This window comes from Erpetoichthys calabaricus, chromosome 3 (assembly GCF_900747795.2).
Source record: "Erpetoichthys calabaricus chromosome 3, fErpCal1.3, whole genome shotgun sequence".
NCBI lineage: Eukaryota > Metazoa > Chordata > Cladistia > Polypteriformes > Polypteridae > Erpetoichthys > Erpetoichthys calabaricus.
The window spans coordinates 279,408,448-279,423,806 of record NC_041396.2 but is presented as its reverse complement, the minus strand read 5'-3'; the positions used below and the strand labels follow the sequence as shown (position 1 = coordinate 279,423,806).

The following is a 15,359-nucleotide window of genomic DNA, read 5'->3' as shown; positions in this document are numbered from 1 at the left end:
CACTTCATGTATTAAGAATGGGGCCAGGAAAAAAAAAAAACAACCAGCAGGCCACTTTTTTTTTTTCATTGTTCATTCAGGGGCAACACCCTTTAATACTAGGGCTCCTTCACTCCCTCAATATTCAAGCCTTCAACAAGGATTGCGCCACCATAGCCTGTTATTTTCTTTCATCACATTCAAATTTTAAAATGGTATTTCATCATATTTACGGCATTAAGGTGCTAGAACTTTTCGGCACTCAATTGTATGAACACTGGCACTACTCCTCAATGTACTTATATACAATACAAGCTGAACTGTGGGATGGTGATTAAGGCAACAGTTGATTGGATATGAATGGCTGTGATAGCGGCTTCACGGATGGGGTCTGCATTAATGCAGCAGCGTGGTACATTTTCCTTTAAATGGCATCACAAAAAACACAGCTCTGCACAGCAATTGCAGGATATAAACTTCTTTACAGAACTTTAATCTTACCTTTTACAAAAGATTACACTACTTGAAGCATTTGCATTTAATGCCTAAAATTTATATGCAATTTCATCTAAGATTTCAGCACATACAGAACTGCACACTGTTTTTAATAAGTCTGAGTTACATTATATAATGTATTTGGTACTGAATTTCAATACTTTTCTTTGTAACATATCGATGTTTGAAATTTTGGTATTGTGACAACCCTAATCTGTACATTAAAATAATTTTGATTGAATTGTCAATGTCCTTCCACTGTTTACCTCTTGTTAGTGTACACAAATTGTTCATGGCTTTACTCTTTTTTTGTGCTTATTGTTTCTTAAACTAATTCAGAACTTTGACTTTTATGGATTTGTCCATTTGTTATTTAATATTTAACAGGTGTTTGTATCCTATATTTTAATGTCATCGTTCCTTTTATTCCCACTGTACTAGGGGGCTCCGCCCCCTGCTCGCTTCGCTCGCCAACCCCTGGTGTTGGGAATGACAAAGAGCGTGATGTATGAATGAGATATAGAATAGTGTGACGGTGTAGATGATGCAAATAGAAAGCAAACAATAAAGTGTGTGGCACAGTGTAAAGGTTTATTGGAAAATTTCTTTGTACACGCCGTTTAAGTGTAAAAGGTAATTCCAGGTCAGAACTTGTAAGGTCAATGAAGATGGTAATTATCGTGATCAGAGTCAACTTTGTCAGAGCTTAGAAAGAGTTGTGTCTCTCCAGGAAGTAATGGAATGACTTGGGTATTTATGTTTTCCACATTAATATTTTTTGGACCTAATATAGTGCGTTGTGTTAAAAGGGGCATTTGGTCTAATGAGATTGCTGTTCCAAATCTCTCTGTAACTAAGTCGTCGCAGATAAAGGCTTGAGGAATTGTAATAATATGTGGCTGAAGTCCATCTGTATTGGTGAGTGTACCATCTCTCAGTTGTAATAAGCAATTGTTATGATCTGGTTCTGGACATCGTATCTTTTTTACTAACTGTATCTTTTGAAAGCAATGCCAATTGTCTGCGTATTTTAAGGTGCACTGAACAATAGCTGAGTGCATGGCATCTGGAAGAATAGCTAATCACTGTTTAAAATCTCCTCCTAATAAAAGTACCTTTCCTCCAAATCGAATATTATTATTCATAAACGTTTGTAGAAGTTTATGAATGGTGTTGAGTAAGTGACTTCATGCCATTGTACATTCATCAATAAACAACATTTTTTGAAGACGGATGTCACGTGCAGTGCCACCGTTAATGTTCATAGTGGATACCGATTTGTAGGATCTAATGCAGTTGATAAAGATTTCACTTTCAGGTACATCGTCAGTTAGAATCTTCTGTAGATATTCAGTATATGAATGTAAAGAAGGCAGTCTAATTTGACCCTTTTGACAACAACGTCTAAATGTATTACTTGTATTGCCAGTTGTTTCTTCAGGGAAGTGAACTGAATGACAATGATTGCAAATGACATTCATTAATCCGAATGAATTTTCCCGGTGTATGTTTTGCTTGTGCCGTTTGAGAGGCGCGTTGTTGCATATGTAGTATTTGGGACGTGTTGTTTTGGAGCTCCCGTGACCCTGTGTTCGGATTCAGCGGGTTGGAAAATGGATGGATGGATGTTTTGGAGCTGTAATCGATTTGCCTGTGCTGTGTGAGACGCCCGTTGTAGCCTTCCTTGCCGTTAACGTATGTCTGAGACGGGAGGTGTTTCGTTTTGAATCCGTGCCTGTTGCGATGCAGCACTTTGATTGATAGTTTGCGTCATGTGGATCTAGGATGTAGATTTGTGCATATTTGCGTTGTTGATTTGTTTCAGGGTGCACTGTTCCAATGCGATGCAGTATTTGTGCACATATGGGAAAGCAGTATGGGCCATTGCCTTTTGGTGGCCTGATATTTACTAAAAGCAAATGAACTATTGTAGGATCTAACGCAGTTCATAAAGTTTTTACTTTTAGGTACATCGTTAGTTAGAAGCTTTAGTTGAGCTTTGCGTTTTTGGAGTCGAGACATTTTTTCTTTTAGAAATATGGATAAGTAATAAGGAGTATTGCACTCACTGTTAATATGGAGACTTTTCTGCGGTTGAACGGTTAATAGTGCCTTATTGTAATGAGATCCACCTATGCTGCATAGCCGTCTATTTTGTTGTTTCTTTCGTGTTCGTGTGTTTGTTCCTGTTATCCTTTCCTTTTCGTTATGTACCCGTGACCGTGTATTCATGACTTGTTTCTTTCTCAGCATGCGAAATATGGATAAGTAATAAGGAGGGTCGCAGTCACTGTTAATATGTTTCCTTTTCTGCAGTTGAACGGTTAATAGTGCTTTATTGTAAGGAGATCCACCAATGCTGACACCTATGCTGTCTAGTGTGAAGGTGCTGACGTTCACTTTAGAATATGTGGCTTTGGGTGTGACTTCTTATGGATGTGGGTGGGGGGGGGGATTGTTGTTGCGCGAGCGTCTTCTTTCTTTTTGTGTTCCTGTGTCTTGTTGAATCCCCCTCTTTGTGTGTGTCCCGTCCCTCGCTTGTAGGGTCTGTGGGGTGGTTTTGTGTTCTTTTTTTTGTGTTCCATGGGCTTGTTGAATCCCCCTCTTGGTGTGTGTCCCGTCCGGTGCCTGTAGGGGGGGGGGGGGGTGCCTTGCTGTTGTGCGCGAGCCTCTTTTTTTTTTTTTTCGGGTCTAGTTTCGTGTGCAATGTGTTTCGTGCTTTTCCTGCGTTTGACTTTGCGCCTCATTTCTCCTTTTTGTATGTGCTCACTCCTTTTTTCTGTGGTCTTGTCCGCCACTCGCGGCCCCTTATCCGCCTTTGTCGCCCTCTTTTCTCCGCCTTTCTCTGACTCTCGCGGACTCTTTTTGCGCCTGCGCCTCTCGCGGCCCCTCATCCGCCTCTCTCGCCCTCTTTTGTCCGCCTTTCTCGGCTCCTCAGCAGACTCTCGCGGACTCTTTTTGCGCCTGCGCAGTACGTCTTTTTGCAGCTACGGCCCATGGCCGGATGTGCCTGCGTCCATCATCCGGTTTAGCATTCTCGGTTAGTAATATGGATTCCTTTGAATATTTGTGAAGCACTATGAGCATGGGAAAGGCACTATATAAGATATCAATATTATGTTACAGATACTCTTTCAGATGGAAATCGGGCCAGTGTTAATCAGGGAACAATGAATGTCAACAATTGGACTCAAACTTTCTTCCTTATTTCTACAACTAACGTTTCAAGACATCATTGGTTTTCAAAACAGTAAATATTTTGTTTTGCTTAAAGAAAGATTACATGTTAACATTTTTGCTTTCTTTTAATTTTCCCGTTAGTAAAATGATGTTAATAAATGCTGGTGCATTTTCATCAAATTTGACATTGGTTACAAAAGTTATGCCTAAGAAAACAAAAAGATGGGTAACTTGTACAAGGAAATTCCTGATATCTTGAGCAAGACTGAACCATCAAATTATCCAGGACTGAAACTAAAATGCATCATATCACTCACACATTGGTATGATCCATTTCTGAAATATGGATGGCAGTTTGAGTATGACCGTTTGCCAGTTTGACCCCATTATAATCTCTTTTAACCACATGACTGCTGACAGATGTTAGATTAAATCAATATTTATCAATTCTTTTACGTCTATTCAACTTTTTTTAAGTAGTTGACAAATGTCCTAGTTCATAAAGTAAGTTGAATGATTTTCCCAACAAAAGAAAAGTGATGTGTAAACGATTAACAGTTTGTTTAGACAACACTGTTATACCTGCATATTGTAGGACAAAGTGGGCATTGACTGTTTTGTTAGGCTTTAGTGGTAGACCAGGTCTGCTAAGAAAGCACTTTCAACAAGGATACAGGCTTTCCAGCTGTACCTTCTCCAACTTTTGTTCCAAACTAAGTGACTGAACTCCAGCTTATACCACAATCTGCCTGGACTTACTCGGATAACAAAGGTGTAAATCAGAGTTGCACCATCATCTCTCCTGAGGACCCGTTGTAGACTTCTTGGGCCAGAAGGTGCAAAATGAGCTCAAGCAAGAACAAAGAGTTATAATTCAAGGAATGACAACTCTGATTGACAGGAGAACTGGGCACACAATGATTTTGTAACAGGAAGTGACTAACACTAGAATTACCAGAGTCTACGAAAAAACTCGTAGATCCGGCCCACCTTAAAACCGCTCTCAGCTCTCTTTTGTCTTCTAAATGTGCCGATTAACACGAGCAGCTAGCAGCCGGCTATTCCATCCCCCACCGTCGCAGAACGTTCACTAAGTTTTCCCAGTTCATGCCTTGTTTGATTATCTGGGAGCGACTGCACTGCTGGAGTTTTAGACTGGAAATAATAGGTCGCTATTTGGAACACACGCAGTTCATGTATGTTCCGTTTCTACAGTAATCTGTGTAAACACATTTTTAAAACAAACATTTTTCATATTTTACTAGTAAATGACAAAATGTAGGCAGAAACTATATAATGTATGAAGCCTGAAGTCCAAAGATCAAGTAAACACTTTCACAAAAGGTTCAAAGATGAAACAATATCTTCCGTGGCGTAGCGGTAAGATTTGCTGACTTGTAATCAAGCGTCCCCGGTTCGATCCCCACTCACTCCTATATTAGCCGTTTTCAGTAGTGAGCTCCTCTTTTTGTTAATATTATACAGTACACACATACATTTGGTTTGCGTCTGCATTTATGGGACTTGTAAAAGTTAGTTTTTTTTTTTTTTTTACTTTTATTCTCTCTAAATCACGACCACGATACATACTACCGACCACCCCCCCACCCAGGGATCTGACGCTGTTATTTTTTATTTGAAAAGGAATAACTGGAGATGTGAGTGGTGTTTTGAAACAATGGAACTGGACATTCTCTTATCTGGAGGATATAAAAGCTGACACACAAACGCGGGGGAATCTGCCTTCTTCGTATCTCGCCGTCACTTTTTATTCAGTTTTATTGAGTGTTCCTGCTCATGCTGAATTAGTGTGCACTTTATGGTGTATGATGTCAAAAAAACCAAAAAAAAAAACAGACGTAGGTATATATGATATTTGGAATTATTCGTTTTATGACCTGTATATTACATTTCGGAAAACTTTGTGGCACGGATGCAACATTGTTCATATTATTCATATTCATTCGCATAACATCTTGCGGTTTGTAATCAGTGACTGCGTGTTTTTTTCCCGATCTTGCCAGTCCCCACGTTGCTGTATGCTGTTTCTTTTGTACTCCAGGACATGCAGGGGACAGAAAAGTACAGAGCAGTAACTTCAGCGCTATATGCAATCATCAGATTCAAATGTTAACAGTTCACACACACACGCAAGGATAGTCTTTCCTACATTTACAACGTGTGTACCTGTTACAATGTACACGCTTCTCTCTATGCTGTGGTTCCTATTACACACCTGAAAGAAAGAGACAATATACGTGAAAACATCATCGCACTAATGCAATGTTATATGAAAATGAACAGCGTCAGATCGGGTGTGGATTTATGTTGCCGCTATTACTGAAAGAAAAAAAGATCAACATGTGCGTTGATCCTGCAGCACTGAATAATGAATGAATAATGTTGCATCCGTGTCACAAAGTTTTCCGAAATGTACTATACAGGTCATAAAACGAATAATTCCAAATATCATATATACCTACGTCTGTGTTTTTTTTTTTTTTTTTTGACATCATACACCATAAAGTGCACACTAATTCAGCATGAGCAGGAACACTCAATAAAACTGAATAAAAAAAAATCAAGTGACGGTGAGATATGAAGAAGGCAGATTCGCCAGCGTTTGTGTGTCAGCTTTTATATCCTCCAGATAAGAGAATGTCCAGTTCCATTGTTTCAAAACACCACTCACATCTCCAGTTATTCCGTTTCAAATAAAAAATAACTAGCATCAGATCCCTGGGTGGGGGGGGGGGGGGGGAAGGCTGTAGTATGTATCGTGATCGTGATTTAGAGAGAAGTAAAAAAAAAAAAAAAACCGTAACTTTTACAAGTCCTATAAATGCACACCGTGTGTTACAGACGCAAACCAAATGTATGTGTGAGCTGTATCATATTAACAAAAAGAGGAGCTCACTACTGAAAACGGCTAATATAGGAGTGAGTGGGGATCGAACCGGGGACGCTTGATTACAAGTCAGCAAATCTTACCACTACACCACGGAAGATGTTGTTTCATCCTTGAACCTTTTGTGAAAGTGTTTACTTGATCTTTGGACTTCAGGCTTCATACATTATATAGTTTATGCCTATATTTTGTCATTTACTAGTAAAATATGAAAAACGTTTGTTTTAAAAATGTGTTTACACAGATTACTGTAGAAACGGAACACACATGAACTGCGTGTGTTCCAAATAGCGACCTATTATTTCCAGTCTAAAACTCCAGCAGTGCAGTCTCTCCCAGATAATCAAACAAGGCATGAGCTGGGAAAACGTTCTGCGACGGTGGGGGATAGAATAGCCGGCTGCTAGCTGCTCGTGTTAATCGGCACATTTAGAAGACAAAAGAGAGCTGAGAATGGTTTTACGGTGGGCTGGATCTACAAGTTTTTTCGTAGACTCTGGTAATTCTAGTGTTAATCCAATCAGGAGAAGCTATGCATTCTCTTAAAACTAGTTATACTCATTCCATCTGGGATATTCCCTGGACATTCTCACTGAACTCTATGGGGATTCTCTGAGAGGTGGAACTCTGCAAAATGACCTTCTGAAACTAAAAGCTGATGACCCATTTTCTTTTTGGGGAGCTGATAAATAACAATCTCTTTCTCTTTGTGGATCAGAAAATGAAAAATTTCTCTGCCAGGCCAAACTGTGGGCTGAAAAGGCATTGCTTCAAGATGGGAACTTCTGTAAGTAAACTCTTGTGTGCCAAAAAGTAATGCTTTCCCCCCCACCAAGTTACAGAAGACACAGCAAAGAGCATCACAGAACATCATAAACAAAGGAAAATGCATCTAGGAAAAGAGTATACTCCCAACGCAAGAAGAATCCTCCACTTGATCCCTGAGCAGCAACAAATCTACACGACATTGGACATCACCTTTAAAGGATTGGTATTGTAAAACTCTCTTTACCAAGATAAAATTAGAACTCATCATAGCAAATAAACAGCCAGCCTCTGCGTTATGTTTGGAATACATTTAAATGCTGGAAACCAACCTCATACAGAAGACAAATGAAAGGTAAAGGAGGAGACTTATCAAATTACTTGATTAATTACTGGTATTCCTGAAGACAAGAATGATAATTAACCAAGGTTAAATCTTCCCAGTTCCAACATTTATTTGCATCCTTGTAGGAAAACATTGAATATCAAATATCACTTCATACAATATCATCAAATTCACAATACCAATCAACTATCAGCATTAAGCACTAAAGTTTATAATAATAAAAAAAAAACCCAAATGAAATAAAAATAGGAAAAAAAAAAATTAACAGAGAACCAAGCCACAATGAACAAAATGAAGTGTGATTTTTTTTTTTCCTATAGCCAATTTAAAGAGTGTTTTCCAGAATAGGATAAAAACGTAACAGGACGGTGCTTTTGAATGAGTAAAAATAAATTACAACTTTTGATTTTTGTTGGTAGACATTTATTCAAACCCACTATATAATGAGGCAGTACTAATTACAGGCTTTGATGCCAATGCACAGTTAAGCTTTTTAGTCATTTTTAGCTTTGAATGAATGAACTTTATATTATCTTTACTCAGAACCAGTATTGGTGATGACCTGTACTATGGAATTCTGCTTCATTCTCTTCCACACCAATACCAACAACTGTAGATGCTTTCTACGCTGCATGCTGTACATTGTTCACCATATTATTCTATTATTTTTTATTAATCTGTTTTCCGTACAATGCTTAAAATGTTCAATTCATTGTGCATGCCATGTAAATGTGCAGCCTCTAATCATTTTTGTTTGTAATTAGTTCAAGTAAAAGACAGTTCAGCCATAAAGCCATTTTAATAAAATTAAGTAGTAATAATAAATATTATAATACTGCATTCCCCTTCTCCTATGAACATACAACATATGGTATACTAAAAAACAAATTCTTGAGTGAACAAACTAAAATCCAAATTTGAAGCAGAGTTACAAATAAATGAAAGGGGTGGAAGAATGGATAGCTAGAACTTAAAATTGCCCTCAGGGCGAAATTTGCAAACATAATAGGCAAGACGACAAAGACCACAGAAGAGCCAGGTCAACTAAAAGTAAAATCAACATGACCACATTTGCAGACCATTTGACTTGCTATACCAACAGGAAGACTTACAAAAAGAGGTAACCATACTAAGAACACCAACCTCTAAGTGGTAAAAAGCTTACAAGTGCCCAGATTTTTTTTTTTTAAAATATAAAAAGAGCCAGTTAGTCCTCTATAAACTCCAATAGAAACATCACTCCAGTGCTGCGTCAAATGTCACAATTACTGTAACAAATGGGCATTCATAGCTTTTAGTTTATATATTAATAAAAAAAATAATAAAGATACTGATCCTTAGACACATTTTAATCTTAATACATATCAAAGTCATTACTATTACTCTGTTCCCATTGCTGCTTGTACAAAACAATTCTTAACAGTATCTCTAGTCCTATCATAAAAGGCACAATTCATACTTTATAAAGCCCTCTCTTTCCTTTGTCCAGAACAGTGTTGTAAAATATGTTACTCAAATTATTTGAGGTAAAATGTACTTTTATTTTATTTTGAAATGATGGGAAAAAATGTTCATGTGCCGCTTTCAAAGTGGGTGGGTTATTTACAATTAGAGGTCAGGCTGAGAATGAACGCCTTTATTTCTTGTCTTAAAGAACATTGTTTTTTCTTCATACTTTTGGAATGTGACAAACAGGCAAAGATGCAACTGTTAAATAATTGAGTATGCCAGCCACACCATTCAGAGTTGTCTGCAGGAATACAGTAGACGGACACCAAAAAAAACTACATATAATGAATATCATTTACTTTTTAATCTATAAAAATGCAAGACATACAAAGCTTTAAATTCTTAATGTTCAATGAGACTACAGTCCATCATTACTTGAATGTGAAGAACTAATGGCGACAAAATGCAATCTGGTCAACAGAATTAAAATTATGAACCAATCACTGGCTGCATTTAACTAGAAAGTCCATAGCTACAAAGCCCTAAATTTTCAAAAGCAATATGGTGTCTTCCATTTTGAGAATTGAACTTTCAATCATTGTTAGAAAAGCTTAATACAGTAATCCCTCCTCCATCGCGGGGGTTGCGTTCCAGAGCCACCCGCGAAATAAAATCCGCGAAGTAGAAACCATATGTTTATATGGTTATTTTTATATTGTCATGCTTGGGTCACAGATTTGCGCAGAAACACAGGAGGTTGTAGAGAGACAGGAACGTTATTCAAACACTGCAAACAAACATTTGTCTCTTTTTCAAAAGTTTAAACTGTGCTCCATGACAAGACAGAGATGACAGTTCCATCTCACAATTAAAAGAATGCAAACATATCTTCCTCTTCAAAGGAGTGCTTGTCCGGAGCACTGACTGTCACAGAGATAGAGAGAAAAGCAAACAGATCAATAGGACTGTTTTTCTTTTAAGTATGTGAAGCACCGGCACAAAGCTGTTGAAGGCGGCAGCTCACACCCCCTCCGTCAGGAGCAGACAAAGTGAGACAGTTTGTTTTTCAATCAAAAATCAATACGTGCCCTTCGAGCTTTTAAATATGCGAAGCTCCGTGCAGCATGTCGTATCAAGAAGCAGCTGCACAAAAGATCACAACGTGAAGATAATCTTTCAGCATTTTTAGACGAGCGTCCGTATCGTCTAGGTGTGCGAACAGCCCCCCTGCTCACACCCCCCTACGTCAGCGCAAGAGAGAGAGAGAGAGAAAGTAAGTTGGGTAGCTTCTCAGCCATCTGCCAATAGCGTCCCTTGTATGAAATCAACTGGGCAAACCAACTGAGGAAGCATGTACCAGAAATTAAAAGACCCATTGTCCGCAGAAACCCGCGAAGCAGGGAAAAATCCGCGATGGAGTGAAGCCGCGAAAGGCGAAGTGCGATATAGCGAGGGATTACTGTATCACCATTTCACTGAATACAGTATTTCACCAAATTTGTATGTAAATGATAGTAGTACTAGGTACTAGTAGTACTAATGATGAAAAATTGGTAAAATTAAAAAAAAAAAAAAAAAAAGTTTGTGTACATTGGATTGAACATCCAACACGCTAACCACTTGACCAATGCTGCTTAACCATTATACTGAAGTCATTTGACAAAACTTCAACATTATTCAAAATTATTTTTTTTCATTAATTTGTCTACATTGGTCTTGAACCTTCGATCATTTGGGCGAAAGTCCAACAAACTAACCACGTGACCAACACCGCTAATTTTTCAAATATATTTGTGTGCAATTGCTAAAAGTATAAGGAAATGAGAAATTTAAATTTGACGTAATTAACTACAGATCCTGGGTCAAAACTGATGAAATACAGAATTGTCACCAGAGATCAGCATGCATGCCAAGTTTGAAGGATATTGGTTGAGTAAAACTGGGTATAAAAAAAAAAAAACTGACTGCAAAATATGACCCACACAAACACAGATGGCAAGTCAAATAAAATTGTGAAATAATAAAAGCTTTGCCATGAATACTGTACAGAGTGTGTAAATACTACACTTTTAACCTGTGGCCGTGACTCACTCACCCATCCACTATCATGAGTGTGCCAACAGCACTAACCGTGTACACATGTTCTACAGTTTCGTTCACTTAGGACTTTTGTATTTATACATTTGAAAGTGCTGTGGTGAAACGTAGGGGGCTCAGAGCCAAGAGCTTTGTGGCATGAGCTTAATGAAGAGTTCTACCACTGACCACAATAAGTGGTGCACTTCCCTGGTGGCGTCATCTGATCAATCTCTTTACTGGCCTCCACCTTCTTCTATCTGCAGTGTAACCACTACACTCCACCCATTCACAGTACAAATCCTACCATATATTGCAAACTGAACTGCTGTGGTCGCACAACAAAGCATCTTGACTCAAAGCTTTGTGCTGCGATGAACTGCTAGATGTGAGCTGTGAACCCGCGTTTCTCTGGTTTAGGTGAATGCTTTGCGGCATGAATGAACTACAGACCTTCATTGATCAGACACGCAGAGCCCGTCTCCAACCACCTTGATATCAACTGATTTCTGTATGTATCAGCTGCTACCTTTTCTGTGCAGCACTGCCACTACAGTGGCCATCCATTTTATCAGAGTTTTCAGCTATTCAAGTAGTGTTGGTCCACATTACCTCAGATAATCTTTACATAAAATACAAAAAATAGATAATTGCTAGCTGTTCGGTTTTGTAATCTGGTAACTGTAACTAGCTTATATTTTGTTTTGAGCTTTATACCTGTAGAAATCAATTCTGTAACCTTGTTCTGTAACACTTGATTCTAAACACCTCCTCAACTGATGTTAATTTATGCTGACCTACTTTTGTAAGTCACTTTGGATAAAAGCATCTGTTAAGCAAATAAATGTACATTCACTGGCTGGCACTAACCAAATTATTGAAATACACCAGACTTACATGTTTTACACCAAGAAGATGGTACTAACTACCTTGTTTTCCTATACACATTCTACTTATTTTACAAAATGAACAACATAAAGTGGATAAAATGTGCCAAACAGAATAATTCACTGAAGGAATCAAAATGAATATGCAACTCATGTCAACAGACTCATTGTCAATAGTGCTTGCAGTATGAAAGTTTATTTGTCTACAATGGACTGGCATCCTTGAGGGATCATTTTTGCCTTGTACGGGATGCTGCCAAAATAACTTTTTTTTCTATACCAGAATTTCAAAGTGCTTTAAAAGATATCTGAGCAAAACTTTCAAGAAAAGGAAAAAAAAATAGGTAAGAAAGGGAATTAATAAATGGCAAACCTAAAACTACAACATGTGAATTTATCAATAGACATTTACATAACAGAGATATACAAAAAATAAAAAAGCTTTTAATTACAGATTTGTTTGAAGTCTCTATTAATCAGTCCAAGGCTATGTTCAGACAGCTAGGGAGGAAGTTTAAAAAAAAAAAAAGATAATGGGAGGTTTTGGGGGTTTGCAGAGGTGGAAAAAAAAATTCTGGCTGCATACCTCCAGAGGTAGAAGCACAGACCATTTCTCTCCATCCAACCTCCAACCACTAAACTATATTAGATGTCTTCGAGAGTGTTACATTACCATTAGTGTAAAGCAAACAGTCTCTACAGCACTAACAAAGAATATAAAATAAAAGCAAATTAACTAGTCCAGTCTTTCCTGTAAGCTAAAAAGCTTGACAGTGACAAATTTACAATGATTCCAATCTTTCTAAACATACAGTTGATGAGAAGAAACAAGACAACTAACCTTAGGAAAAGTAAAAAGATGTTCTCAAGATTAATAAACAGTTTAGAACCAATTGCAGCAAATTTGTGTAGATGCAAGGTCTGAATCTGGGAATCACTGGACATGTATTTATCTATACTAATAGCTTTAAAGGGTCTGACAGTAGTAGTTTAAACGTGAAGTCAGCAGATTACACAGCTTTGATTGACACCTCTAACAATGTATCACATTTTGAAGAAGAGGTCAAGAGGATGCCGAGATGGTGACAAAAGCAGCCTCCAACTGAATGCAAAAAAGACAAGAGTTGCTCATTGATTTTAGAAAGAATGCTGAACCAGTACAACCAAGTCCTCAATGCATAGCAAGTTGTGTGAGTTATTAGTTTCAAGTACCAGGGAACCATATTTGATAATAGTTTGAACTTTAATGAAAACATGTAATATACCTACAAAAAATGCCAACACTGTTATCTATTTATGAATAACAATGAAAATTAACATTTACACATATCAAATTAAGAGTGTACGGGTTTTTTCCTGGCCTGAGGGACAGTCTATGACTAGTAATAATAAACCTAGGAAAATAACCCAAAATGGGTCTGCTCTGAGAACAATAGCAACAATTGTATAGCAAAGAGCAAAACGAAAAGCAGTTAAGATTGTAAAGTACCAAACACACTTTAAACAATTGCTTCCAAATTTTACCTTCAGAGTGACAATACCTGTTGCCAACATTAAAAACAAATAGCAGAAATAGTTTAACAATGACAAAACTTTTAAATAGGCAAAATTCAATTTTGTTGAAATATGCAACTACTCTATATTTTGTGTATAAATATGTCAATTTGTACTTTATTGCATGACATGCACAGTATGTACTTATGTGCTCCTGTATGTTGCCGATAAACAAACTAGCTAACTAACGGCTTAACACTGGGGACAGGTATGGGGAAGTGCAATTTGTTTCTCATGCACTCTCTTAATGCTTTCTGTGTCACTAATGCCCTTTTGTTCTTCAGTCTTATTGCAAGTGTGCGCATGCAGGACATCGTCAGGCATGTTATGCACGTGGTCTTTCCTCATGATACAAGGCATGTATATTAAACTGCATTTCATCCGAAGTTACACGGTGTTTGCTGAAAAGCTTTAACGTGGAAATCTATTCTGTGTATAGCCCCTTGCACCCCCTTGAGCAAGAATTTTTTAAAAAAAGAACACGTCCAATAATGAATGCACGCAAAGATAACATAAACACGCAGCCCTTTGCCAACAATAATAAGATATACTTAGCGAATGTATATTGCTAGACTTTATTTTTTTTCATGCATGCGACTCTGTCTTATATACCTTGGCCAGCTTCCATTTACATAAAGAAACCGTTATTCGGTGTACTTAACTCAATAGGTGGTTCGAATAAATTCAAAGCTAAACACTGCGTGGTGAAGCGTTCTTTAAAGAACGCTTGAGGTTCAAAGCTGAACAGCCAGGCTAAAATGTGGACGTACTGCTCTTGTTATGGGGCGAATTTCAGGTATAAACGTGCAGGGAAGAGCACGGCTCGAATGCATTGTTTCTCGTCTTGCGGCCCATTAGGGTCCCTCCCCCCACTACCGTCACCAACTCGGACTCCACGCACCAAGTCGCTGAAGCTCACCCTACCTCTAGAATGAAAACGAAAATCAAGCACACTATGATATACCGTTTTCTTCAACGATGCCGTCGAATTTCTTCTCAAAAGAACCTTTAATTCCCTTCTCATTCATTGAAGCCCCCGGCGCCTCTTGACTGCGGAGCAGGCCGCTTCCGCCGCGTCCTTATCGCGTCACGAGAGCAAGCGCTCAAACGCACGCGCAGTCTTGTAAGCCTCGGTGCGTGGTCACCACTTCCGGTCGCGGACTCTGCCAATCGGGTTGAAGCGGGCGAGGCGCGATTAGTAAAAGCGCCTAAAAGCAAAGTGAAAGAACTAAGCAACCGAAACACCCACATGGAGAAAGGGTTGAGATTGTAGACAGGTAACACGAGAACACGAAACCATCACCTCTAAACGTAGGTATGTAACTGAGGGCGTTAACTTTTTCGACAGACGGCCGCGCTCTTTTTAGAGTGGTTTTATTGTTTGGACTTTTGTCCACGTGAGTTCCTATTTGTTAACCTTGGAAACTGGCAGCTCTTATCGGCAAGCGTCTGATGAGTGCATAACCATTAATTCTACCTGCGCAGTTTAGAATATAGTCGTATCAGTGTTTCACAATTATTCATCTGGGAAAGGGCAACTGTGTTCCACAGCGCCCCATCCCGGTGTATATAGAGAATTGCATACAAGGTGGGTATACTGTATACCGTGCTACAGTCACCACCACCCATTATGGGGAAAAAAACAAAAAAAAAAAACTGATATAGTCATCTATATGCTTAATAACACGTTCAAGAATAAATGTTCATGTTTAACAACAAT

At 38.3% G+C, this 15,359-nt stretch overlaps 1 protein-coding gene across 5 annotated transcripts in view; it reads right to left on the bottom strand.

Annotated features, from left to right (window-relative positions):
* The window catches only part of LOC114649020 (sentrin-specific protease 3-like), a 65,857-nt gene extending 51,103 nt beyond the window's left edge, over window positions 1-14,754 (bottom strand). For 2 of the 5 annotated variants that reach the window (XM_028798428.2, XM_051925233.1), the window contains exon 1: window positions 14,604-14,754. The gene's annotated coding sequence lies outside the window, so the exon portion shown is untranslated. Of the gene's footprint in view, window positions 1-14,563 lie in introns of all 5 variants that reach the window. The other 3 variants (XM_028798427.2, XM_051925234.1, XM_051925235.1) reach the window with 2 other exon arrangements.
* Window positions 14,755-15,359: the final 605 nt, after the last annotated feature.